The sequence below is a fragment of the Lepus europaeus genome, chromosome 2 (genome assembly GCF_033115175.1).
Source record: "Lepus europaeus isolate LE1 chromosome 2, mLepTim1.pri, whole genome shotgun sequence".
Lineage (NCBI taxonomy): Eukaryota > Metazoa > Chordata > Mammalia > Lagomorpha > Leporidae > Lepus > Lepus europaeus.
This window is the reverse complement of record NC_084828.1, coordinates 159,458,585-159,484,655: the sequence shown is the minus strand read 5'-3', so window position 1 is coordinate 159,484,655 and position 26,071 is coordinate 159,458,585. Positions and strand designations below refer to the sequence as shown.

The 26,071-nt window shown below is 43.2% G+C and overlaps 1 protein-coding gene across 3 annotated transcripts in view; it reads right to left on the bottom strand.

The window, feature by feature from the left end:
* Positions 1–26,071, bottom strand: part of LOC133749904 (ubiquitin-conjugating enzyme E2 E2) — a 389,174-nt gene that overhangs the window by 23,320 nt on the left and 339,783 nt on the right. The window lies entirely within an intron of this gene.

The window sequence follows — 26,071 nt, the reverse complement described above, 5'->3', positions numbered from 1 at the left end:
CCCCTTGGGAATGATGTTAAATGCTTAATGAAATGCACTTGGATTCCTTAAAAGGTGCATGACTGTACTAACGAGTCAACCTTCAATTTATAATGAAGTTATAAACCAAAATAAAAGTGAGTAATTGTTTCTCTAGGGATAACATAATAAAACTTTAGTGCTTAATTTCATTAGCTGGTTATTTATTCTGTCAAAACTAAGGTCCACGAGGTTGCAATACATCCAGCCCATACCTGTAGCAAATCATCACTTTATGCTTGTGCTGAGACTAGTTTTACAGAGATTGATTTTTGTGGTCTCATTAGAATTTTTCAGATGACACTAATACTTATCACACAAATGAAGATGTTTAAAAAATTTGTAACCCTTGAACTGGTTAATATATAACATTCACAGGAGATTTTAAGTGATAAAAAGTGCTGAAACAGGCACACTAACATGTTCATTGTGGGCAGACAACACCCAGCTAATGGATGCTAGGAAACTATGCCACATTCAGAAAGGTGGTGTACGTCATCCCTCCCATTCACCTCCCATGGACTATCAAAATAAGGCTGCAATCCTATAAATTATCACAGCAGAATTGTTTTAGGGAAAATACATGGGAAAGCTGAAAACCTTGAACTCTCTTTTCTTGGAAACTGATTTCAGGATGGTCCAAACATCTGGATGCACTGACCACATCTGCTTTTCCCTAAGTCACAAGCATCAAACTAAAAAAGATATGTACAGAACTATAGATTTATCCATGTGTATGTGTTTGGCTAACTGAACTTCTTAAAAAGTTCAGGGAAGATGCATATTACGAAAAAACTATACGTGGACTTCAAATTTTTTTTTGCATCAAAATGAAACATCTTTTAATTCCATGTTTCCATGAACTTCTTGATGGACAAAGGAGTAGGGGCAGAGAGGGGCAATATCACTCTGTATTTATAGAATGAAAGACATTAAGCAATGCACTTTTGAGGTCTGAGAATCTATGTGCATATCAGACATGGTTAAGTCTGAGATGAGCTTGTAGTCATGGTAAAATATTTAGGCAACCAGGTTTTCGTAAGGCATCCAGCTATTGATGTTTTTGGAGGGCATATCTCATTTGCTGGAACCAACCCTTGCTCAGCTACTATTGTTGTCATGCCTTTGATAAAAGGATCTATAACATGACCTTTAAAGGATATCATCCTAGAGAATAATAATGAGAATAAAATGAGAAATGCAGCTAGACAGCCAGTTTACATGCTTCTCTTAGACACAGCTGACCTAGTGTGTGGTTGTCAAGACAGACAAAAAGCTAGATTGACTTTCTAATGCAATTTGTCATAATCCCATACATTCCCAGGGAGGTTACTTATGTGTGGTTCGTGGACAGGAAGGTAGAGAAGTACATAGACAGAATGACTTGCTAATAATGAATGGAGACATTACCTTTGGAAAAGTTACAGATGTGTTTGCTATGTTCTTGACATTTAGAAAACTGAATGAATCATTGGGAAATTGCATCTAATCAAATGTATGAATTACATGGCCAGTAGGTAAAGAAAAAAATAATTCTGGCCCAGTGCATTGGCGTAGTGGGTTAAAGCCATGGCCCGCAGCACCAGCATCCCATATGGATACCTGTTCGAGTCCTGGCTGTTAATAGGCCTGGGAAAGCAGCGGAGGATAGCCTAAGTGCTTGGGTCCCTGCACCCACATGGAAGACCTGGAAGAAGCTCCTGGCTCCTGGCTTCAGCTTGGCTTAGTCATTGTGGTCATTTGGGGAGTGAATCAGTGGATGGAAGATCTCCCTCTCTCTCTCTGTAACTCTTCTTTTCAAATAAATAAATGAGTAAGTTTTTTAAAAAAGAAAAGAATAATTCTACAGAACATTTCTGGATCACACAATGTCAGTATTTATTTTTAAATGGGGTAGAATTTTTCTAAGTTAATTTGAAATAAAATTTTGATGGCATAGAGAAAGGAATGTTGGGTTCCAGAAATACATATGGTTAAGTAATTTCAATGGCAAAAACTTCTGATTCATAAGTTTGTACTATGTGTTTTAAGGTTGACTCTAGTCTCAAATAAGCCTAATAAATGTACACGACACTGAATTCATCTTAAATCCAGGATCACTTGGTATTTATCATCAATATCATACCAACAATTTGAATCTGCTTTCTTTTCATGTTTTTTTAAGGTAGTCCTGTGTTGTGCAGTGTTGACTTTTTTTAAAATTTCATTTTGTATATAAGGCTACTTCAAAAAGTTGGTGGAAAATGGAATTATGAGATGTTTATTTCTGATACGGCTTCCTGCTAGTGTGCCTAGAAAAGCAGCAGATGTCCCAAGTGCTTGGGCCCCTGCACCCACGTGGAGACCCAGATGGAGTTCCTGGCTCCTAACTTTGGCCTGGCTCAGCTCTAGCTGTTGCAGCCATTTGGGGAGTGAATCAGCGGATGGAAGGTATCTCTTTCTTTGTAACTCTGCCTTTCAAAATAAATAATTTCAAATTAAGAAAAAAAAAAAGGAATAAAAGACAAGTTTATTTTGGAACAAAACCTTTTTGAAATCTATGCACAGTTTTTTTTTTTCATATACTAACTTTCCATGAACTATCTGAAGACCCCTGTATACAGCATGCTATAAAACATATATATATATAAATATATATATATATATATATAAATGGTTACCCACAGTGAAACAAATTAACATATACATCATCTCCCCATAATTAATCATTTCTTCCACCTCCTGTGGTAAGAGCAGCTACATTACAGTAATTCAGCAAAGTCTTGAATATAATACTGTCGATAAATGCAGTTCTCATGCTGTCATTAGATCTTTCAACCTGTTTATCCTGCACATTTGCTACTCTGTGACCTTTGACTGCATCTCCCCATTTGCTACCCACAGAATCCCAACCATTATTTTATTCTCTACACATTTCACTGGCTGTTTGTTTAAGATTCCCACTTTTGTTTTTAGATTTATTTATTTATTTGAAAGTCAGAGTTATACACAGAGAGGAGAGGCAGAGAGAGAGAGAGAGGTCTTCCATTCACTGGTTCACTCCCCAATTGGCTGTAATAGCTGGAGCTGTGCCGACCCGAAGCCAGGAGACAGGAGCTTCTTCCAGGTTTCCCAAGCGGGTGCAGGGGCCCAAGAATTTGGGCCATCCTCTTTGCTATGGCTTTCCCAGGCCATAGCAGAGAGCTAGATCAGAAGAGGAACAGCCGGGACTTGAACTGGCACCAAAATGAGAGGCCGGCGCTTCAGGCCAGGGTGTTAACCCACTGCACCACAGTGCTGGCCCCAGATTCCCACATTTAAGTGAGAGCATACAATATTCTTTCTGTGTCTGGATTATGTCGCTGAGCATACTGTCCTCCAGGCTTATGCATGCTATGGCAAATGGTAGGATCTCCAGTTTTTTTAAAGGCCGAATAATAGTTCACTGTGTATAAAAGGCAGTTTCTTTATCTACTTGTTCACTGATGGATATCTAGGTTGTTTCTGTATCTTCACTATTATCAACAGTGATACAATGAACATGAAAAAGCAGGTATCATATAAGGTGATGACTTCACTTTCTTTGGGTATATATACTCATAAGAGTAATATGGCAATTCTATCTTAGATTTGTTAAGTACCTCCATACTGTTCCCATAATGGCTGTACCAATGTGCAATCCCACCAAAAAGGATTCTGTTTCCCTAAACTCGCACCAATGTTACCTTGTCTTTTTGATGCAGCCTTCTACTGGGTGTAGGTGATACCGCACAGTGGTTCTAACTGATTGTTCTTTCATTTTGTTGACTGTTCCCTTTGCTGTGCAGAAGTTTTTTAGCTTGAGGAGACCTCATCTATTTATTTCTGTATTTGCTGTCTGAGCCTGTAATGTTATATCCAAGAAATTATATTTTGATGGGGCCGGTGCCGTGGTGCAGAAGGTTAATCCTCCTCCTGCGGCACCGGCATTCCATATGGGCACCAATGCTAGTCCCGGCTACTCCTCTTCTGATCTAGCTCTCTGCTGATGGCCTGGGAAAGCAGCGGAAGAAGGCCCAAGTCCTTAGGCCCCTGCACCCACGTGGGAGACCCAGAGGAAGCTCCTGGCTCCTGGCTTCAGATCGGCCCAACTCTGGCCAACCCCGCTATTTGGGGAGTGAATCAGCAGAAGGAAGACCGTCTCTGTCTCTCCCTCTCACAGTCTATAACTCTACCTTTCAAATAAAAAAAAAAATAAATAAAATATAAAAAAAAGAAATTATATTTTGTTTTAGGAGTTTTATGGTTTCAAGCCTTCTGTTTAGGGCTTTTCTTCTTTTTTCATTCTGGGTTGATTTTTGTGTATGGGTACAATTTCTTTTTTTTTTTTAATTTTTAATTTTTTTTAAATTTTTGACAGGCAGAGAGGACAGTGAGAGAGAGACAGAAAGAAAGGTCTTCCTTTTGCCATTGGTTCACCTTCCAATGGCCGCCACGGCTGGTGTGCTGCGGCCTGCGCAGCGCGCTGATCCGATGGCAGGAGCCAGGTGCTTCTCCTGGTCTCCTATACAGGTGCAGGGCCCAAGTGCTTGGGCCATCCTGCACTGCACTCCTGGGCCACAGCAGAGAGCTGGCCTGGAAGAGGGGCAACCGGGATAGAATCCGGCGCCCCGACCGGGACTAGAACCCAGTGTGCCAGCGTCGCAAGGCGGAGGATTACCCTGTTGAGCCACGGCGCCAGCCACAATTTCATTTTTAAAAAAGATTTTATTTATTTGAGAGGTGAAGTCACAGAGAGAGGGAGGGACAAAGAGAGGTCTTCCATCTGCTAGTTTACTCCCCAAATGATGCAATGGCTGGAGCTGAGCTGAGCTGAAACCAGGAGCTAGGAGCTTCTTGTGAGTCTCTCACGCAGGTGCAGGGCCCAAGGACTTGGGCCATCCTCCACTGCCTTCCCAGGCAATAGCAGAGCTGGGTCGGAAGTGGAGCAGCCGGGATATGAACCTGTGCCCATATGCGATGCCACCACTGCAGGTGGAAGCTTAGCCCAGTACGTCACAGTGCTGGCTTTGCAATGTCACCCTTTTGCATGTATAAATTCATTTTTGTAGCGCTATTTATTGAAGACTATTGTCCCCCTATTGTGTCTTTTTGGTGCCCTTGTCGAAAATCAGCTGTCTATGTAATGGGTGGATGTATTTCTGGGCTCTTTCTTTTTTTCTACTAGTCACAAGTCTCTTTTCACACCAATGTTACATTGTTTTGATTGCTATGACTTTGTAATGCAATTTTAAAGCAGGAGGTGTGATGCCTCCAAAATTTTTTTCCCCTTCAGAATTACTTTAGCTGCTTGAGTTTTTTTGTGATTCCAGATTATTTGGGGGTTAGTTTTTTTTTTTTTAATTTCTGTGAGGCATGCCATCGGGATTTTGATACAATCGGCACTGAATCTGTATATTACTTTGGATAGTACAGATATTTTAACAATCTTAATTCTTCTGATACATGTGCATGGGATATCTTTTCATCTATTTGTGTCCTCTTCAATTTCTTTCATCAATATTTGTAGTATTGAGTGTGGGTATTGTACCTCCTTAGTAAAATTTATTCTAAGTATTGCACTTTTTAAAAAAGCTACTGTAATGGAACTGTCTTCTTCATTTGTTTTCTTGCTAGGTTGTTATTTATGCATAGAAATGCCATAGGGCTGGTGCCACGGCTCAATAGGCTAATCCTCCTCTGCCTGCGGTGCTGGTACACCGGGTTCTAGTCCCGTTCAGGGCACCGGATTCTGTCCCAGTTGCTCCTCTTCCAGGCCACCTCTCTGCTGTGGCCCGGGAGTGCAGTGGAGGATGGCCCAAGTGCTTGGGCCCTGCACCTGCATGGGAGACCAGGAGAAGCACCTGGCTCCTGGCTTTGGATCAGCGCGGTGCACCAGCCGCGCACTAGCTGCAGCGGCCATTGCGGGGTGAACCAACGGTAAAGGAAGACCTTTCTCTCTGTCTCTCTCACTGTCCACTCTGCCTGTCAAAAAAAAAAAAAAAAAAGAAATGCCATAGACATTTGCTGTATATTTATTTAACATCCTGCAACTTTACTGGATTCACTTATTTAGATGGGTAATGCTTTTTGAAAAAGTATTTATATATAAGAAAATTCACTGACATACTTTCAATGACTGCAAATGAATATAAAGGGAACAGAGACATTTAGAAAGTCAAATAATTTCCTTTGGAAACAATCAATCAATTTTGTGTGGTTAATGTACAGCCTGCTGTAAGAGCTATGCCAATTTAGTCACGTAAATGTAACTGATGAAGGCCTATGGCTATGGCTACCAGTATACTAAAGTTCTTACTTAGACAAGAGACTGAAAACAGCGACACTGACCTGCATCTGGAAATTGTTTCACCATGCCTATGATTCATGCTTCTTTGAAATCTTTTTGAAAAAAGGTCATAAATAAAGTTTACAATGATTCTTGACAAAAACCATTTTGTTTTACTAATGTGTGAGCCGATATTTCTATCATACTATAAAAGTAGATGCAGAACACTTTGGCTTATATTAACAATGGAGAAATGTCAATAAATTTATTAATTCTGTTATCTTTACTTAAGTTTAAGTAAAGTTTAAGCTTAAGTAGTTTAAATTTAAGCCTTAAGTAGGCCAAAAACTAATTTTCCCCCCGAAATAACATTCAACTTTTATTTAGGGTAGATATGAGCAAGGAGATTAATAGTAACTATAAAATGTTTATTAAAATTTAGAAAATAATATAGTTTTGAATTTAAGTTTTATGTGGAAAATATCACTAATATCTTACAAAACTAATTCTGATATAAATGTTCTGGTAGCTGTAAGACTAGCTGGAAGTGGTAAGAAATGGAGAAAAACAGGATCTGGAATTTTGGTCTACCTAGAGGTCAACGTTTCTGTGGATGATTCTGCCATAGCTGTATGTTCAAAACCTTGAATGACAACTCCACTGCATTCTTGTAGCAGAAGCTGATGGACAGCTGAGGTCAGCTAAGAGGGCTTCCATAAAGCCTTGTGTTCTTGAAAGTTCCAACGTACAATCTGTAAGGATGGTAGTACAGAATGCTAGAATACAGAGGCCCAGGGTCTGCTAGTGATACAGAGAACCAGAACGCCTCTGTGTGTGTGAAGACACGTGCGCCGAGGAGCAACACACACACACACGGAACCACGCCTGTTCGGTGCCATTGCCTAACCACCTACTTTTTGGAACCGTAGAATTGTTCAAACCCAAAACTACTTCTCGGTGCTTGTTCTTTCTTAGCTCCTTTCTACCTGGTGCCTAGAAGAAAGCAGCAGTGTATCCTCACACGGCTGAGACAGAGCTCTCTGGAGTCTACTCTTACAAGGACACCAGTCCCCTCCAATCATTGCTCCACCCTTTCGGAATCGTTTAACCTGTTACCTCTTTAGAGCTCTTTTCTCCAAACACAGCCATAGCAGAGGTTAGGGCTTCAACAATCATTTTAGGGGAGACACAATTCAGTCCATAGCACACCCTTAGAGGCTGTTCCACCTGAGCCTGGGTTGAACTACAGAGAACCGTGTTTTATGTCTTCAGTTATCCTCTCTTGCCATGCAAGGCTTCTCCTTGACAGTTATCCTTTGCACACTCTCATCCCCACACTTCGTCCTCTACTCCAGGATAATCATTTCTCAGCTGCTTCCAGCCTGGCCAGCCACACCCTCTCCAAGCGCCAATGAAGCAACATACTATCTTTGCACTTCCCTTGTTCCCACTCACGGTCCATTGTAAATGGCTGGAGGAATGACTCCTACAGCAGCTCTTGTAGAACACCCTGTAGTGTCTAGTGCACTTCTCTCCAACTAACAGTAAGTATCTTGAGTTGATTGCCTGAAGAATGCTCTGGAATTATAGTAACTAACAATAATTCTGATGACTACCTACTAATAGGCCAATTTTAACAGACTAATAGTAAACAGGAAGAATGTTTTATATTCAGAGGTCTTTGAGAAATATGTGTTAGGGAAATAAACGGAAAACTGCTAAAAGAATGGGTGAGATGAAGAATAATTTGAAAAGATCGTTTCCCCTTGCACATGCTTTCAGACTTGCAGAGTGCTGTTACAATATCCAGAGCAAATACCAAATAGCAGGAACACCGGGGACATGATGTGAGAACCCTGGAATTGCTCCATGTCATACTAGCAGTTATACTGCGTGATACAGAAAACAAACAAGAAAACACGAGTGCAGGGAACATTTACGCATCACCCCTGACTTCTTCACAAAAGGCTCTGAAGTATTTCAGAACTACAAAGGCAGCTCCTTCCATCTAATCCTAAGTTTGCCAATCTTAAAACTTGTTCCTAGAGAAGGCTGTGAGTCTATAATGCACATATGATGGTTTGCTACAAAAGACTTTTGTATCTGAGGGAAATTTGTCCTAAACCAGCTCTGGAGCCTTGCCCACTGTTAAGGAGATGAACTTGGGAAGGTGAAGTTATCAAGTTCCCATGCCTTTTGTCCTTGCCCCCTTATCTCTGTGCTCCCATATCTGTGCCTCTATGGTAACAGGTGTCATGGTAACCAACAGGTCCACCTGCTTAGCTGGCTGCCCACAGCCCTGTTATGTAACAGTTTGGCTCTGGGCCACTTCTGTCTGTAAACTCATATAAGCATTGGGGGACATGGCCAGATGTGGCTGCTTGTGGATGTGTGGTTCCTGGTGAATGTGGCTATGTGTGGATGTGTATGGATGTCTGTGTGTGTCTGACTGCTGCCTTGGACACAGAGGAGGGCATCTCCTGTGGCTCCACCACTGCTGGGGGCAAGTGGCTGTCTCTTGTGCATTTCTCGCTGCCACTGTGAGTAAAGGAGATATAAACCCATAAATGGCCCTGAGTTGTTCCCTGGCCTGTCAGAATCCAAATCTGCTTTCCTGGGCCCTAAGCCCTGGGCATATACCACACAGAGATGTCATCTTTCTCTTCATCCTCCCTTTGTATGCACTGCCAGGGTCCTCTGAAGAGGGGGCTTCAAGGTGACAAGGCATCTTTGCATGGGGCAGGCAGGAGGGAGGTACAGTGTACGGTGCAGAGTCACTTACTGGGTCTCTTATGTCTGGCTATTAAGGACCCATATTGGCAAGGGGAGCTGATGAACAGAAGGGTTGAGTTAGTGCTATATGATGTCCCCACCCTGTGCCTCTATATCCTGAACAAACACTGTTGTGAGAGTATCCTTCTCAGCTAAAGGGATGGAGACCACAAAACTGTTGCTAAAAGCACTCGCGGTTCCCTAACAGGGAACACCTGTAGCCTAGACAGGACTGTGTGGTTTCTAATTGGAGAACATGCATCCTCCGGCAAAGGGCCTTAGTCATGGGTCACCCTGGCCCTCACGGTGAGCCTAGGTTCTGGCCCCAGCTTCTGGTTTGGCTTACTGCCAAACTCTTTTACTCTAATTTTTTAATTTCCTCATGAACAGGACCTGTCTGTTGTTTTGTTTTTTAAATTTTAAACTACCCCTCTTATTTTCACTGATTCTGGGCCCAAATCGGAGTTTGGTGAATGTATATTCTACAAGCAGGTGACTGTGCATAAGCATCCACGTGGTGGCCACTTGCAGAAGCCCCATCTCAGCTTTTTCAGACAGAGACCCACGGTTGGGGTGGTACGACTCAAGCTCAAAGTCAGACTCCTGAAGTTTAAATCCCAGCTCTGACGCTTACCTGGACAAGCTATTTAACCTCTCCACACCATTTCCTCATCTGCAAATTGCAGATAACATTTCTGCCTACCTCATAGGCTGGTTGAGAGGATTAAATAAGAAAACCAACGAGAGGTGCTGAACACAGCACCTGGTACACAGGAGGCTCAAAATAGCAGCTGTCACTGTTGTTGTTATTATTACCATATTCATTATCATACTGCTGCCAAACCTGGTAAAAGACAGGAGAAGTCAACGGTGCTGCTTATCGTCATCGCCACCTGGGTATTAATGCTGCTAGATTCATCCCATTTCAGTTTCAGTGGCATAGAGGCTTCCTCGCCACTTTCCTGTTTTCCCATTCTGGGACAACCCATGAGTCAACAGATTCACCAGCAGGGAAAGTTGTTTGGTGTCCCTGGGAAGTTGTTTACAGGAAGTTCATGGTGATTATTATTGTGATAGAATATATATTTGTTCAGTTGCATTAAATATATTCAAACTGGTGTTGGATGGTGATTCTTGGAAGGCAACATTTTACGGCTTCCTCAGGAACAACCTCTTGGCCTGAATATAGTGAGTGGCCAGGGGCCTCCTCAGTGATGTCTAACAGCTACTTCCAGGGTGGTATGGCACCAGGTTGTCTCCACACTTTCGTACTGATACTTACTGAGACTTTGTATCACAAATGCTGACTGGTGAGAACCTGAGTGTGGTCTTGTGGCTACATAACAGAGCCATGACATCAGTCCTAATTTTCCTCTCCAGGGCCACAAATAGAAAATGCACACTAATAGATCTTCAGGGGGTGGGATGACAGCATGGGGATAATAATGTTATCACTTAGTTGACTGCTTAAATTGCACAACACCCACTGCCTCTGTAATTATTTAAGGAGCGTTAGGCAAGGGGGCATTTAAGAAGAAACTATCACAGCTATCTAAGAACTTCCTTCTTGATATTAAAACAAATTCCACCGATTATCACAATGGCAATGCATTTCACTGGGATGATCTGTTAAAAAATATATCAGACACATTAAAAAACAGAATGTGAAACCGCTCAGAGAGCATTCCGGCTATCTAGCAGGAAGACCACGAAGAAGCAGGAAGGCTGTGTTTCCTCCTGAGGCTCAGGGCAGGCAGGAAGACGCTTGCGCCTGGGCTCCCTTTCTTCCCAGGGTGCCTCCAGGCACAGCCTCACTGACAGCAGGGAGGAGCTGAAGCAGCGCTTCTCAGCTTTACTGCAACTCCCTCAGGAAGCTGGAAATGAACTCTGCTCACTCTGAAATGTGCTAATACTTCTGTTAGGAAACTGGCGCAATCTACACCCTGAGCTACATCCTAGGCTCTAGCCTGCACTGCCATTGCTGGAAGCCAGGTGGCCACATGGCCCAACCACCGGGTCAGCCCCACCCCCATCCTAATGGGATTCTCTGCTCCTGCTTCCCTGCCCACCCCCTGGCGAAGTTTTAAAAGGACCTGTTCCAGAACACATGGCTCTCTCGTGCTCTCTCTCTCCCTCTCCGCCTCTGATCTCTGTCTCTCTCTCTTACACTCTCCTTCTCCCCTCTTTTCCTTCTTCGCCCCTTCCCTCCAGTCTGCTGGGTTTTCTCCAATAAACCCTTTCCCTTACTCCAGTGTTTGGTGTGTTTTGTGGCGACCTTAGAACTTATTTCCTACTAAGCTTCTTATTCCCTGTCAATTTAACATAGTACCAGAAAGCAATAAACGCACACATTACTAATAACTGGTGAAAGAGAAGTAATTCCTAAAGACAAAAGGAAACTCCTCAAGTTCAGTACTGACTCATCAGTGACTAGAGTGAAAGGAAAAGAACTGATGTTTAAACTATAGAGGGGCACCAGGCACAACCAAGATAATAACAGCTTATGTTGCTTTCAGATAGTCCAGCTGTCTGCACACTGCAACAGCCTCTGTAAGTTTCTGTCCTGTTTACCATTTATGTGTTTGTTCTGTTAAGCAAAAGGTATGCATGGCAATTCTTCAAGCATTCATGCTGCATAAAGTAAAAAACTGAAAGAATGCAAACATATTGATTTACAACTACTATACTATTTCAGTAATGAACTTAAATCTGTACCTTATCAACTAAACCTTAACTGTCATCATTGCCATTTTTACTTGTTTGGAGGTTATGGACTCTGTTTTCCTGTTTTTTAGATGTCTGGTAGTATTTTATTAGGTGTTGAACTTTGTAAATTCTACATTGTTGCATGTTAGAATTTGCTGTATTCCCTTAAAGAAAGTTGTACTTTATTCTAACGTGTTGCTAAGTTACTTAGGAACTGCTTGCTACTCTCCAAGTCTTGCTTTTCAGCTTCGTTAGGGTGGGCCCAGTGTAGCCTTAGCCTACACCTCATTTATTAAGGCATCATCTCAGAACTATAAGCAAACGTAAGCAGGGACTCAAAGGGATCCTTGCTGAGATCTGGAGCTTTCTCTGTGAAGTCCTTTTTCTTTGGGTTTCTGTCCCTCCAGCATTAGCCACCTGTGTCTTCCAAACTCTTATCTCTGTGTCCTCAACTCAGCCTGCAGGCGGGTGCTCTCCTCCATTTCTTTCTGCCTGTATGTAGTCTGGACTGCCTCTGGGCAGCGAGCTGGGGCAGCTGTAGGGCTTACTTCATCACTTCTCCTCTCCCAGGGACTGCAGTCCTGGGCTGCCTGTTTTCCAGTGTCTAGTCTTCTGGTTGGTAAAGGCAGGAGTTTAAATCTGGTTCCTGCTATTTCTTCATGGCAAGGAGAGGACTACTGTGATATATTTTGAAAACATTACAAACAATCTAGAAAATAATGTATATCCAGTCTAGCAATTAAATTTACTTAAAGCTAGCTTCAAACACAGCTAGGTTTCACTGTCCCACTTGAACTATGCTGTATCAGACCCTGACCTAAGGAGCTGCTCATCCAGTATAACATCCTGACATTTGTTAAGCCGCCTTTTAGGTCTGTGACTTACTTCTTACAAAAGATAAGAGCAAGGGAACACCAGAGATAGGAACGAATGTTTAAAAACAAAAAGAGTTGGGGCCAGCGCCATGGCTCACTTGGCTAATCCTCTGCCTGTGGTGCTCGCATTCCATATGGGCACCGGTTCTCCCGGTTGCTTCTCTTCCAGTCTAGCTCTCTGCTGTGGCCTGGGAGGGCAGTGGGGGATGGCCCAAGTACTTGGGCACCTGCACCTGCATGGGAGACCAGGAAGAAGCACCTGGCTCCAGGCTTCAGACTGGCGCAGCACCGGCCATGGCGGCTGTTTGGGGAGTGAACCAACGGAAGGAAGACCTTTCTGTCTCTCTCTCTCTCACTGTCTTAACTCTACCTGTCAAGAAAAAGAAAAAAAAAGAGTTGAACTTGAAATAGGGATTTTTCTGGTTAGTTCTTCAGCCAGACAGGGTTGCATGAGGGAATACAGTTTGCATATTAATGGGTGCTAGGAATAAAGAAGTAGACTTAACAACCCATTTTATAAATGACACAAGTTAATCCTAAATCTTTATGTTATCTAGATGATAAAGATAGGTGCCTAAAGCAAGTTGAAATCATTAAGTCAAACTTGAGTTATAATTCATTCTTATTAGCTTTCCTTACTGAAAATTAATTCCATATCAAATGAAAACTCAAAACTCACGAATTATGAAGAAGCTATATAAGGATGTCATATAGGGACTGATGTTGTAAGGTCATGACCCAACCCAGGTGTGTAGGATGGACTTTAAGTTCAGCATGTTCCATACAATGCTACTTTTGCCCTCAAAATGTTACAGGTTAATGCACACCATTCCCCGCGCCCACCCCCCTCTTTACAATAATGTTGAAGATGGGGTCACAGTAAAGTCTTCAATTCACAAAAGGCCACCAGCTAGTTAGTGTGAGAGTTGGGTCAAGAACCAGTTTTCCTGGCAGCTTCAAAACTCAACCTAATTTGGCTCCTTTGACTTAATCTTGTTTAACATGGCAAGGTAAAACCTTGCACTGTGCTCAGGATCTGTCTGACGGGTAAGTCTAGCAAAGGGCATCATAAGGTTTGTGGAAAAGACACATGCTAGGGCATGTCACTATGACTTAGAGAAGTCAGGCATCAATGCAGTGAAGGTCAGGGTAACAGCTCAGAGCCAAACCATTAAAACCATCCCACACTATGGATCAACTCCAGGATTTTCATCTGAGATCTTGCCGTACATACAAACAGCTCAGAAGATCAAAATGAGATCATATGCATGATATTGCTTTGGCAGTGCTATTTACAAAAAGCACAGTATTTCATATTTACTTTATTTTCTAATCTAGGTTAAAAAATGATTTAACGGGGGAAAGAGGCCAGGTATGGAATGACTAAGACTAGCAAGAACAGCAACATTACTCATGGAGTTCAGCCACACTTTCAGGGTTGACAACATAGTCTTTTTCAAAAGCTGATGGGGACATCTGTGCTGTGTCACACTAGACTGGAGCCATCACCTTGGCACAGAAATTGAAATTGGATATTCCAAGGTTATCCTGGCGTAATAGATGCTTTAGTCATATGGTTATAGATATAATAAATAAGGCTTTTTCAAACACAAAAATTAAAAAATTTAGTTTGGTTTTCCTATTTTTTTTTTTAAAAGGATTTATTTATTTGAAAGGCAGAGTTACAGACAAAGAGAGAGGGAGAGACAGAGAGGTATCTTCTACCAGCTGGTTCACTCCCTAAATGGCTATAACAGCCAGGGCTGGGCTAGTCTGAAGCCAGGAGCCAGGAGCTTCCTCCAGGTCTCCCACGTGGGTGCAGGGGCGCAAGCACCTGGGCTATCCTCAGCTGCTTTCCCAGGTACATTAGCAGGGAGCTGGATCAGAAGTGGAACAGGGACTTGAACCGGCACCCATATGTGATGCTGGCACTGTAGTTGGTGGTTTTACTTGCTATGCCACAGTGTGAGGCCCCAGTTTTCCTTGTTTTTAAGAACATTTCACTAGGTGCAAGAAGGTTAAAAGTAAAGAGTTGAGAGACAGGGAGAACAGCAGGTAACAAAGTAAGGGTAAGAAAAGAGAAGATGCAGAAGAAAAATCAGGAGGCTGGAAACACAGAGAAGGGGCCAAAGAGGATGGATTATTGAGGCCTAAGTACATGCTGGTGTACATAGCTCTGCCCTGAGTTCTGGCTCTTAGGGAAGGTGGAGTTTGTAAACATTTACTCTGAAAACACAGATCACCTGATCTCACCTTAGAAACGACAGGAAGTACAGGAAGAGGCAAGAGTCCTCTGAGCCAATGGGGACAGCTCAAAGATGAGCAAGAGATATTTGCAGGGGGTGGGGATTCCCCAAGGCTGAGAACCATAGCTTCATGTGCTGTTTCAGCATCTGTTGTGAATGTTGACACAGGTTTTACTATTTATTCTATGACCTCTGATGAGCTTCATTGTCTGTCTTCTAATAGCTTTTCCTATTAGGATTCCAGAAAAGGTTCTTCTTTTTTTTTTTTTTTTTTGACAGGCAGAGTGGACAGTGAGAGAGAGACAGAGAGAAAGGTCTTCCTTTTGCCATTGGTTCACCCTCCAATGGCCGCCGCGGTAGCGCGCTGGGGCCGGCGCACCACGCTGATCCGAAGCCAGGAGCCAGGTGCTTCTCCTGGTCTCCCATGGGGTGCAGGGCCCAAGGACTTGGGCCATCCTCCACTGCACTCCCTGGTCACAGCAGAGAGCTGGCCTGGAAGAGGGGCAACCGGGACAGGATCGGTGCCCCGACCGGGACTAGAACCTGGTGTGCCAGCTCCGCAAGGCGGAGGAATAGCCTAGTGAGCCGCGGCGCCGGCCCAGAAAAGGTTCTTGAGAAGGCAGAACGATATACACAGGCATCTCTTTCCCCTGCCCCCTCTTTCTTTTGTATTTGTTTTTGAATTTTAGCTCCCACATATAAGGGAGAACATCAGTACTGCTGCAAACATAGTTTTGTAAAACTTTGTTTTATACCTTTGTCTGACCAGTGGTTAAGAATGTTATACTGGGGCTAGTGCTGTGGTATAGCAGACAAAGCTACCATGTTCAGTGCTGGCATCCCATATGGATGCCGGTTCAAGTCCCAGGTGGGGACTTCTGTTCCAGTTCCCTAATGCACCTGGGAAAGCAGTGGAAGATAGTACAAGTGCTTAGGGCCCTGCATCCATGTGGGAGACCCAAGAGAAGCTCCTGAATCCTGGCTTCGGATTGGTATAGCTCTGGCCATTTGGGAAGTAAACAAATGGATGGAAGATCTCTCTCTCTCTCTCTACCTTTCAAATAAATAAATCTTAAAAAAAATAAAGAAAGAAAAGTTTTAATGATTTGTGATTACTTTGATGTTTCCAAATACATATACTCTTGTCTTGAAATGTATAGAAGGCATTGGACCTTTCAGTCAATGTTTTCCTAAGTTGTTATTTAACAGTTAAAATTGCTTGCCAAGCTTTCGTTTGATATTAAGTTATTGACAGTAGGGATCTGGGGAGGCTGACATGTTCCCTCATTTCTCTATTCTCTTCAAGATGGGAAACTGACTCTGTACTGAAGGACTCTCCAGTTTGATCTTTAGACTTATAAAAGGGATAATATTTTTCTGCAGTAACAACATAGCCAAAATGAGAGCTTAAATTATGATTTCACAGCTAGATTTTCTTTGCCACGGGCACAGTAAACAGGCAAAACCTCCCTTTCAGACCAAATGCAGAAAAGTTTTACTAATGACTTCAAATTTTATAGATACGGTGGTCATCACGTTTGATGTAAAAGTGAGGATGTAGCTTTGCTCATGGGCACTGGCTACCTCACAGAAAAACCACTATCAGAACATACCTGTTGCCGGCGCCGTGGCTCACTAGGCTAATCCTCCGCCTTGCGGCGCCGGCACACCGGGTTCTAGTCCCGGTCGGGGCACCGATCCTGTCCCGGTTGCCCCTCTTCCAGGCCAGCTCTCTGCTGTGGCCAGGGAGTGCAGTGGAGGATGGCCCAAGTCCTCGGGCCCTGCACCCCATGGGAGACCAGGAGAAGCACCTGGCTCCTGCCATCGGATCAGCGCGGTGCGCTGGCCGCCGCGCGTACCACGGCGGCCATTGGAGGGTGAACCAACGGCAAAAAGGAAGACCCCTCTCTGTTCTCTCTCTCTCACTGTCCACTCTGCCTGTCAAAAAAAAAAAAAAAAAAACATACCTGTGAGTAGCGATTTCTAATGGAGGCCACCAAAGATTAGAGATGGGACTGAGCACCCCCTTGACTTACATCCTCTTACAGGGCTCCTCTGGTCTGCTTTAACAAAACCAGGAGGAAGAGGAAGCTAGGCAGCAGAAGCATTGTAAAGATGGTGGCAGGCCAATTAATGGCTGCTTTACACAGCAATCTGCCATCAAGGAGACCCACCAGGCCAGTCCACTGCATTGGTTTTCTATGTGGAAAGCTAAGGCTTCAGCCTAAGTCAGTTTATGAAGAGCCCTGGCAGCTCTTAGGTCACTGGAAATGGAACTTCCCTGGATTCGAAGGACTTCCAGGTCAGAGCCGCAGACCTTGTTGGCCAAGCTTCCAAAGTGACCAACACTGTTGAGAGGATGGCCAAGTAGGCTCAGCAACACTGCAGGCAGAACTGTAAATGTCCTTTCAGAGATGCCACCTGTCTTCTACTTAGCCCAGCTCTCCTCCCAGGCCAGCTAGGTAATGGAAGTCAACAGGGGGCCTTCCCCAAGGAAGTTCACACCTTTTGATGTCTCTTCCAGTACCCCATGTGAAGAGACATAGCCTGGGCCTCATACCTGGCCAGGCCTTAAAGCCCACCTGATTATCAAGCCCCTTCTGTCAGTTTCTATTTGCCTCTCAATGGGAAAACTTGTTTGCAGTTTAGACAGCACTTTTCTCGTAAGTGCTTTGTTTTAGACCCTGTGAGTTTAAACTGCTTGTTAGATTCTTTTTCTCCAGAGTTGAAACAGTGAAATTCTAGGTGGCCATGCACATGAAACCTCGGATGGAAGCAGTTTCTGCAAGCTGGCACTGCGTCCCCCTCCAGAGGAACCCTGCCTAGACTGCTGTTCCCAAGGACGCCCCTTTTCAGCATGAAGCAGCCAGAGCAGTCATCGCCCAGATCCCCTAACAGAAGTTAGGATCCATTCTTCTTGGGGGGGGGGGGGATGTGAGGAGTCAGAGGGGTTACTAGGTAGTCAGGGTGGTTCCAGTGGAAATTTGGGGTGCAGAGTGCTTGCTTTCCCCCAAGGATTAACTTTAACAAGGTCAAAGGTACCTGCCTGCCCACTCCTTGTAAGATTCCAATCTTACTAGGAGAACAGCAAGGGAGTGGAGAGTCCTTCTGAGCTCCCAGTTTATTGTAAAGCAAATTAGGCATCCCACCCTTCGGATGGCTCTTTGTTTTATTGTGAGCAAGCCAGACAGGATAAAGATTGCAAATCAGGTCTTTTGATGGGTTCTGTCCTCCCCTGAAAGTCAAGTTTTTTTATCTCCAAAATTGTGCATGTGTAGCAACTTTGGCTTTTTTTCCTCTCTTAGAGTCCCCCTCCATGCTGCTCTGGCTGAGGTCTTCGAATCTAATAAATCTTGCTTTTAAATCTCAAATAAAATAAAATAAAATTTACTGTATATGGATGAAATGGTCATTTTTTCCATTCAATGATTGTTTATAGCTGTTATCTATATTCCCATAAAACTAGGGTCTTTTTGCTTTTTACTTGTTCAACTTCTTATCTGGTGAAGTATTAAGCCTTTTTACTATAATGTAATTTTAAAATGTTATCTCAAAAACTGAAACAAAAAAAAAGACAGGGAGCAAGGAGGGTGGGAAGGAAGGGGGAGGGAGGGAGGAAGTGAATATCATCATGTTCTTAGAAACTATATCTACACATCACACTGAATCTGTTAAAAACTAATTAAAAATTGAAAAAAAAAAAAAAAAAAAGCAGAACGAGCAAGCTCATGTAAAAACTTGAGCCAGAGGTTCACACTGCTGTGGCTTTTTCTATCTGCAGGCAGGAGACAGCTTAACACTTCACCTTAGAAGTACCACTCTGTGGTGCAGGAGGTAAAGCCACCGCCTGCAGTGCCGGCATCCCATATGGGTGCCAGTTGGAGTCCTGGCTGCTCCACTTCCCGTCCAGCTCTCAGCTATGGCCTGGAAAAGCAGTAAAAGATGGCCCAAGTCCTTTGGCCCCTGCACCTATGTGGGAGACTGGGGGAGGCTCCTGGCTCCTGGCTTCGGATTAGCACAGCTCTGGCCATTGCAGCCAATTGGGGAGTGAATCAGTGGATGGAAGACCTTTCACTCCCTATATATATTTCCTCTCTGTGTAACTCTGACTTTCAAATAAAATAAATAAAAATATATATTTTTAAAATAGTACCACTCTTTCCTCTCCAGCCAAGTGTGAGGACAGTTTTATTAACAAATTCTCTAGGCTTAACAATTCTTTCCAAGTCCAAGTGATCACAGAGGGGACTCCTCAGTGTGGGAGGGTGGTGTGCTCTGAGAAGTCCCCTGAAAGTGGAATCTGTTAGACACACTAGGGGGACTGGGATGACGTTAGAAAACAAAGTCTCCTGTCCAGGAAGAAAAGAATCAGTAAACCATGGCCCCAAGCTTTGGGCCACTTCTGGGGGCATGGCAGGCAATCAACATTTGAGAAAGGTGTTTTAGACTATCAAATTCTAAACTATACTTAGTTTTTAAGTACACAAAGGAAAATCCATGCTATGTTATTTACAAATCAGGCACAAGTATGTCTGTAGATAAATTCCATTAAATAATTCTAGTCACCAGTAACAAGCTTACTGAATCAACATCCAATCACACTACAGATGTGGACTGAATGGGGACAGAAATCTAGATTGCAAAACAAATTAACTGATAAAGAAACAGCATAAAAGTTGTGAGTAGTCAAGAACAAGAGAGTTATACAGCCCACAGTCAGCGGCTTAATCTCATCATCTCAAAGTATTTCAACAGTAGAAGACACTGTGACAAAGCCCGCCTGAGAATCACACCTAACATCTTTGAAAGTGACGACCAAGAACTTACTGGCCAGCTAGAAGACAGATACAGTAAACATAAGTCTTGTTGGAACAAAATTGCTTAGCAAGGCCTGACACAGTTATATCTCTCCTGAGTGAAGCATAAACAAACCCAAATAGTGGATGCTAGGAAGCTACTACCAGCAATAAACTTTAATCTCTTATTTAATAAACACCTCATTTTGCCAAACAAGAACCATACAATTTGCAATAAAATATATATACTCAATAAAACTATTATAATAGAAATGGAATCCAGCTCATTTTTCACAAAGATAAATATAGATAAAACTAAAGAAGCACAAATAATTAGCATACATTAATTAGAAGGGTAATAATTGTGATTGAGCATTAAATTAGTGCTCTATGCTATCTTACGGCAAAAGAAAAAAAAAGTGAGGGAGTTAATTTTAAAGACTGACAAACATTTTCCTTTTCTGAAACTATAAAATCAACAAAACTGTGTGAGAGGTCACTGGGGGAATAGGAAAGATGTCTGGCCTGAAATATACAATTCTTTCCCCATCATTTTGAAAAAAAGTTCTTTTTTATTCTGAAATAAGGAAAATTAATCATCTGAGTTTTTATCACTATATTTATCTTCATTTAAAAATCACACAGAAAAAACTAATTAAGATATAAACAAAATGCTTACAACTCTTCAAAAATTCATCAAATAAGGAAGAGAGAAAAACCCTCACTGTCCCTTGGGTGATCAGTGCTTGGAGGATAACACACGGGCGTCTGAGTAAGGAAGGGCGTTTGCTTATTCTCAGGATTCGCTTCTCTCAACTAATTTTTTTCAGTCTTTGACAATGACAGAAAAAGTAGTGTCTACAGCTTAACTATTCTTTTTTTTTTTTTTTTTTTTTTTTGACAGGCAGAGTGGATAGTGAGAGAGAGAGAGACAGAGAGAAAGGTCTTCCTTTTTGCCATTGGTTCACCCTCCAATGGCCGCTGTGGCCGGCGCATCTCGCTGATCCGAAGCCAGGAGCCAGGTGCTTCTCCTGGTCTCCCATGGGGTGCAGGGCCCAAGGACTTGGGCCATCCTCCACTGCCTTCCCGGGCCATAGCAGCGAGCTGGCCTGGAAGAGGGGCAACCGGGACAGAATCTGGCGCCCCAACCGGGACTAGAACCTGGTGTGCCGGTGCCGCGAGGCGGAGGATTAGCCTGTTAAGCCAGGGTGCCAGCTAGCTTAACTATTCTTTTTAGAGTACCAGTCACAAGATTTGAAAAAGGGCAAAAAACCTCTAGACTAGGACACATTAATACATTGTATCAGTGAGAGACAGGAAGTGACTTTGGTGGGGGAGACTTCAGTTTCTGGAGAGCATAGCCACTGGTAAGTACTAATTCAGAGTACTTGGTCATTTTCTTCTCCAAACACACAAACACAAGAATAGAACACTGGTATCTCTAAGAAGAAAAACTGCAAAGCAGTATCTTCTCAAAAGTGAAACTGAAGTGAATTTTCATTGTATGTTAAGATACATTTTTGAAAAACCGAGAACTTCCAAACCACCAAAATTAGAAGCTACTCTTGTAGGGAAAACAATAGATTTTGTAAAAGAAACCTGTAGCAATAGCTAATCCATATCTAGACTTATTTTAATTATGAGACAATAAAATAATGTAACAGGAAATGATAAGAAGTAGGTCGAAGCTAGGACTAGCAGTTGAGGTGAGTGAGTCTAAATTTACACCAAGATTATGAGACAAGATAACTGGTATACACTGCTGAATTCAACCAAATCTGAGTTTCCAAAGAGAAGACCCTCATATTAAATATTTGCCTTTAAAAAGGCTAGTTGATTTAACAAAAGTTATCATTTTTTTTTTTTAATTTATTTACTTGAAAGAGTTACACAGAGAGAGAAGGAGAGGCAGAGAGGGAGAGAGGTCTTCCATCCGCTTGTTCACTCCCCAGATGACCGCAATGGTCGGAGCTGAGCCGATCCAAAACCAGGAGCCAGGAGTTTCTTCTGGGTCTCCCACGCGGGTGCAGGGGCCCTAGGACTTGGGCCATCTTCTACTGCTTTCCCAGGCCATAGCAGAGAGCTGGATCAGAAGTGGAGCAGCCGGGACTTGAACCAACGCCCACATGGGATGCCGGCACTGCAGGCAGCAGTGGCTTTACCCACTAAGCCACAGCACCGGCCCCAAAGTTATCATTTTTATGTAGATACTTAATCAAGGAATTAGATGTAGATTTTTTTTTTTTTTTAAATCTTAAGACACCATTCTGCAAACATGGCAGGACCTGCTGTCCTCAAATGCATCTCTCACATATCAGTTAAAGGCTTCTTTACCTTTAATTGTGACAATATTGCAACTTGAAATCACCTTTCCAGAGATTTCAAAAAATAAGCAAAGAAAAATCTCCAAACAGTAATCTTGCACTCAAAAGCTCCGACTAAAGTGGCTATAGACTATTAACTTTTTGAATTCAAATGATTAATACCAACTCTGAGCTATATTTTGCTTGTGAATCCACTGGAAAAAAATGCATTCTCTGTGAAGCCACATACCAGTACAGCAGCCCTAGGGGACGCTAGCTTGGATAACACATGCATTCCTCAGGTAAATATATCCTCCTGCAGAAGGCAGGGGTGGCTGGCTCTCCTACAGCCCCTGTCCCAGGGAGGCAGGGTTATTTGTGCACTAATGGCTGAGTGTGCTTTCCTGTAATTTTCTTATAAAAATATAACACCAGCATCCCACACTAACCATGAAGACATTTCCCTCAGGCCTGCACTCTTCCTAACTTCCCCGAAGCATCTGAATTAAGACTGTGTATGAACGTGCTTCCATCACAGGAGCCAGTCTGGACAAGGGCAGTGCCTGGCCACAGTGCTCGGAATAAAGCGAGGTGGAGCACCTCCCTGGCGTGAACAGTTGTCCCAAGAGGTACCGGCGTACCTGCCAGCAGGTACATAGTTACACAGGCTTCGGCTGACTGGCCCAGGTGCTTTGAGCATTGCAAACAATGTGCTTATTTGGGAAAAAAGCCTGCAGAGCAAGGTAGTACTGAATTATGGAGGAAAAAACCTGCCCTGTGTTCAAGAAAATGACATTCATCTGTACGAATGCTTCATTTGGCAGTGGCTTCTCTGCGGGATACTCTTCAGCAAACACATCTCAGATATTAGGATTTACAATTTTTCTTTCAGAAAAACACCTATTATGGAAATCAATAACACCTACAGTTTAAAGGAACTCCTATATTGCTTATTATGCAAGTTCTTAATAAATATAACATAACCAAAACTACAACACCCACACTAAGCATTAAGCTCTAGCATCTGGGGCTGGCGCTGTGGAACAGTAGTTTAATTTTCTGCCTGTAGCACCAGCATCCCATATGGGCCCTGGTTCTAGTTCCCGCTGTTCCTTTTTCAATCCAGCTCTCTGCTATGGCCTGGGAAAGCAGTGGAGGATGGCCCAAGCGCTTGGGCCCCTGCAACAGAGTGGGAGACCGGGAGGAAGCTCCTGGCTCCTGGCTTTGGATCGGCAAAGCCCCGGCTATTGCAGCCATCTGGGGAGTGAACCACTGGATGGAATATCTCTCTCTCTCTGTCTCTCCCTCTCTCTGTCTGTAACTCTACCTCTCAAGTAAATAAATAAATATATATATTTTTAAAAGTTCTGGCATCTGTTAGAGTAAGAACAGATGAGAAGAAAAGGAGAAAGTAGTCACTGCAGTTTTAGGACAAGTTAGTGTGACATTTGAGAAGCGCCTTCCAATTAGAATTAGAACAACTGAGTATTGTTATCAACAGCACCTTGCCCTGGTCCCAGGATTGAACAGAAAGCTGAGTTAGAGAGGAAGGAAAAATACAGAAAACTGCTCACTCACTAAGGGCCCTATTCAGATGCTGGGAGAGTTACATTAATTTCCATCTTTACATAAGTAAGGTATTTTCTCCAAGACACCATACTATCTCAAACATCCAAATTAAAAAGGGAAAATGTTATTCAATCATCAGATGTTTTGTCCACACAAGTAAATTTTTGGATAACTAGAGGAGTTTCATTATGTTGTTTCAGATTCAAATTACTGTATTAAGTTATCACAATGAATTATGATTTCAAACATGTATTATTTAAAAATGTTGCTTAAATAATGTAATTTCCTCATTTTTGTAGCACTGATAATGATCCTAAAATTTCATTAGGGTTGTACATATTATGTGAAGACTGACATAACAAGGGGCAGGTGTTGTGGCATAGCTGGTAAATCTGCTGTTTGAGATGCCCACATCCCATGTAAGACTGCCTGACATGATCAGAGGCTGCTGTGCTTCCAATCCAGCTTCCTGCTAATGCATCCTGGGAGGCAGCAGGTGATGGCTCGAGTACTTGGATCCTCGCCACCCCTGTGGTAGACCTGGATGAAGTTCCTGGTTCCTGGCTTTGGCCTGGCCTAGCACTAGCTATAGTGGGCATTTGGGGAGAGAACCAGCCGATGAAGGGTATCTCTCCCACTCTGTTGCTGCTCTTTTAAGTAGATGAAAATAAACATATTTAAAAAATATTTATTTATTTATTTGAAAGTCAGAGTTACACTGAGAGAGGAGAAGCAGAGAGAGAGAGAGAGAGGTCTTCCATCTGATGGTTCACTCCCCAATGAACTGCAACGGACAGAGCTGCGCTGATCTGAAGATAGGAGCCAGGAGCTTCCTCTGGGTCTTCCACGTGGGTACAGAGGCCCAAGGACTTGGGCCATCTTCTACTGCTTTCCCAGGCCATAGCAGAGAGCTGGATCAGAAGAGGAGTGGGTGGGTCTTGAATAGCACCCATATGGGATGCTGGCGCTTCAGGCCATGGTGTTAACCTGCTGTGCCACAGCGCCGTCCCCAAAAATAAACATTTTTTACATAGTGGGAAAAAATGAGTCAAAGAAAATAGCACACATATTGTGAAAATATACCAACAAATATGATGGTATATAAACAATGAGGTTTTTTTTTATTAAAATATTTATCTACTTATCTGAGAGGCAGAGTTACAGAGAGAAAGAGGTAGAGCCAGAGAGACAGGTTTCCCATCCACTGGTTTACTCCTCAAATGGTTGCAATGGCAGGAGCTGGACTGGTCTGAAGCTAGGAGCCAGGAGCCTCCTACGGGTCTCTCACGTGGGTGCAGGGACTCCAGCACTTGGGCCATCCTCCGCCACCCTCCCAGGCCATTAGCAGAGAGCTGGATAGGAAATGGGGCAGCTGAGACACGAACCCGCGTCGATATGGGATGTCAGCGCTGCAGGTGGAGGCATAACCTACTATGCCACAGTGCTGGCCCCAACAATGAGTTTTACAAAGTGACTTGATTCCACTGCTAAAATCATTTAAATGATTTCCACATTCATAAAATCATCCAAAAACTGATTTGTAGATGAAAGGGATGAGTTTTACCTAAAACTTACTCTTTTTTCTTTTTAAGATTTATTTACTTACATGAGAGGCAGAGTTACAGAGAGAGGGACAGAGAAAGGTCTGCTGGTTCACTCCCCAAATGACCACAACAGCTGGAGCTGGGCCAATCCAAAGTCAGGAGCCAGGAGCTTCTTCTGGGTCTCCCATGTGGGTGCAGGGGCCCAAGCACTTGGGCCATCTTCTACTGCTTTCCCAGGCCATCAGTAGGGGGCTTGATTGGAAGTGGAGCAGCTGGGGCTCGAACCAGTGCCCAAATGGGATGCTGGTACCAGAGGCTGATGCTTAACCTAACTATGCCACAGCTCCGGCCCCCTAAAATCTACTCTTAATTAATACTTAATAGGCAAATGAAGTCACCGTAATTCACCTACATTTAAAAAAAAATATTTATTTGAAAGGCAGAGAGACAGAGTGGGGTGTGGGGGGGTGGGGAGACAGAGAGATCTTCCTTCTGCTAGTTCACTATCCAAACGCTTGCAAATGCTGGTACACTACCCAAAAAGCAAAGGCTGGGGGCCAAGCCAAAGCCAGAAGCCTGAACGCTAACCAGGTCTCACAGGTGGGGGGCAGGAACACAAGTACTTGGGCCATCATTCATTGTTCATTAGCAGGAAGCTAGATGGGAGGCAGAGCAGCAAGGACTCAAACCGGCACTCTGCTAAGGGATGCCTGTGTTGCAAGGAGCAGCTCAACAAACTGCACCACAAAGCCTGCCCTCACTTGAAAATTTTTTTATCAAGGTACAGTTATGGTTCTTAAAAACAGGGGCACCATTTACACTATGGGCAATAGTATTTCCTTATGCAGGACTGCAGAATGGCTAGGAAGGAATCCTGGAAGGCAGGCAGTATATACTTCTTAACAGTCAAACAAAACATCACTTTATTCAATGGACTACATAACACAGCAACACAC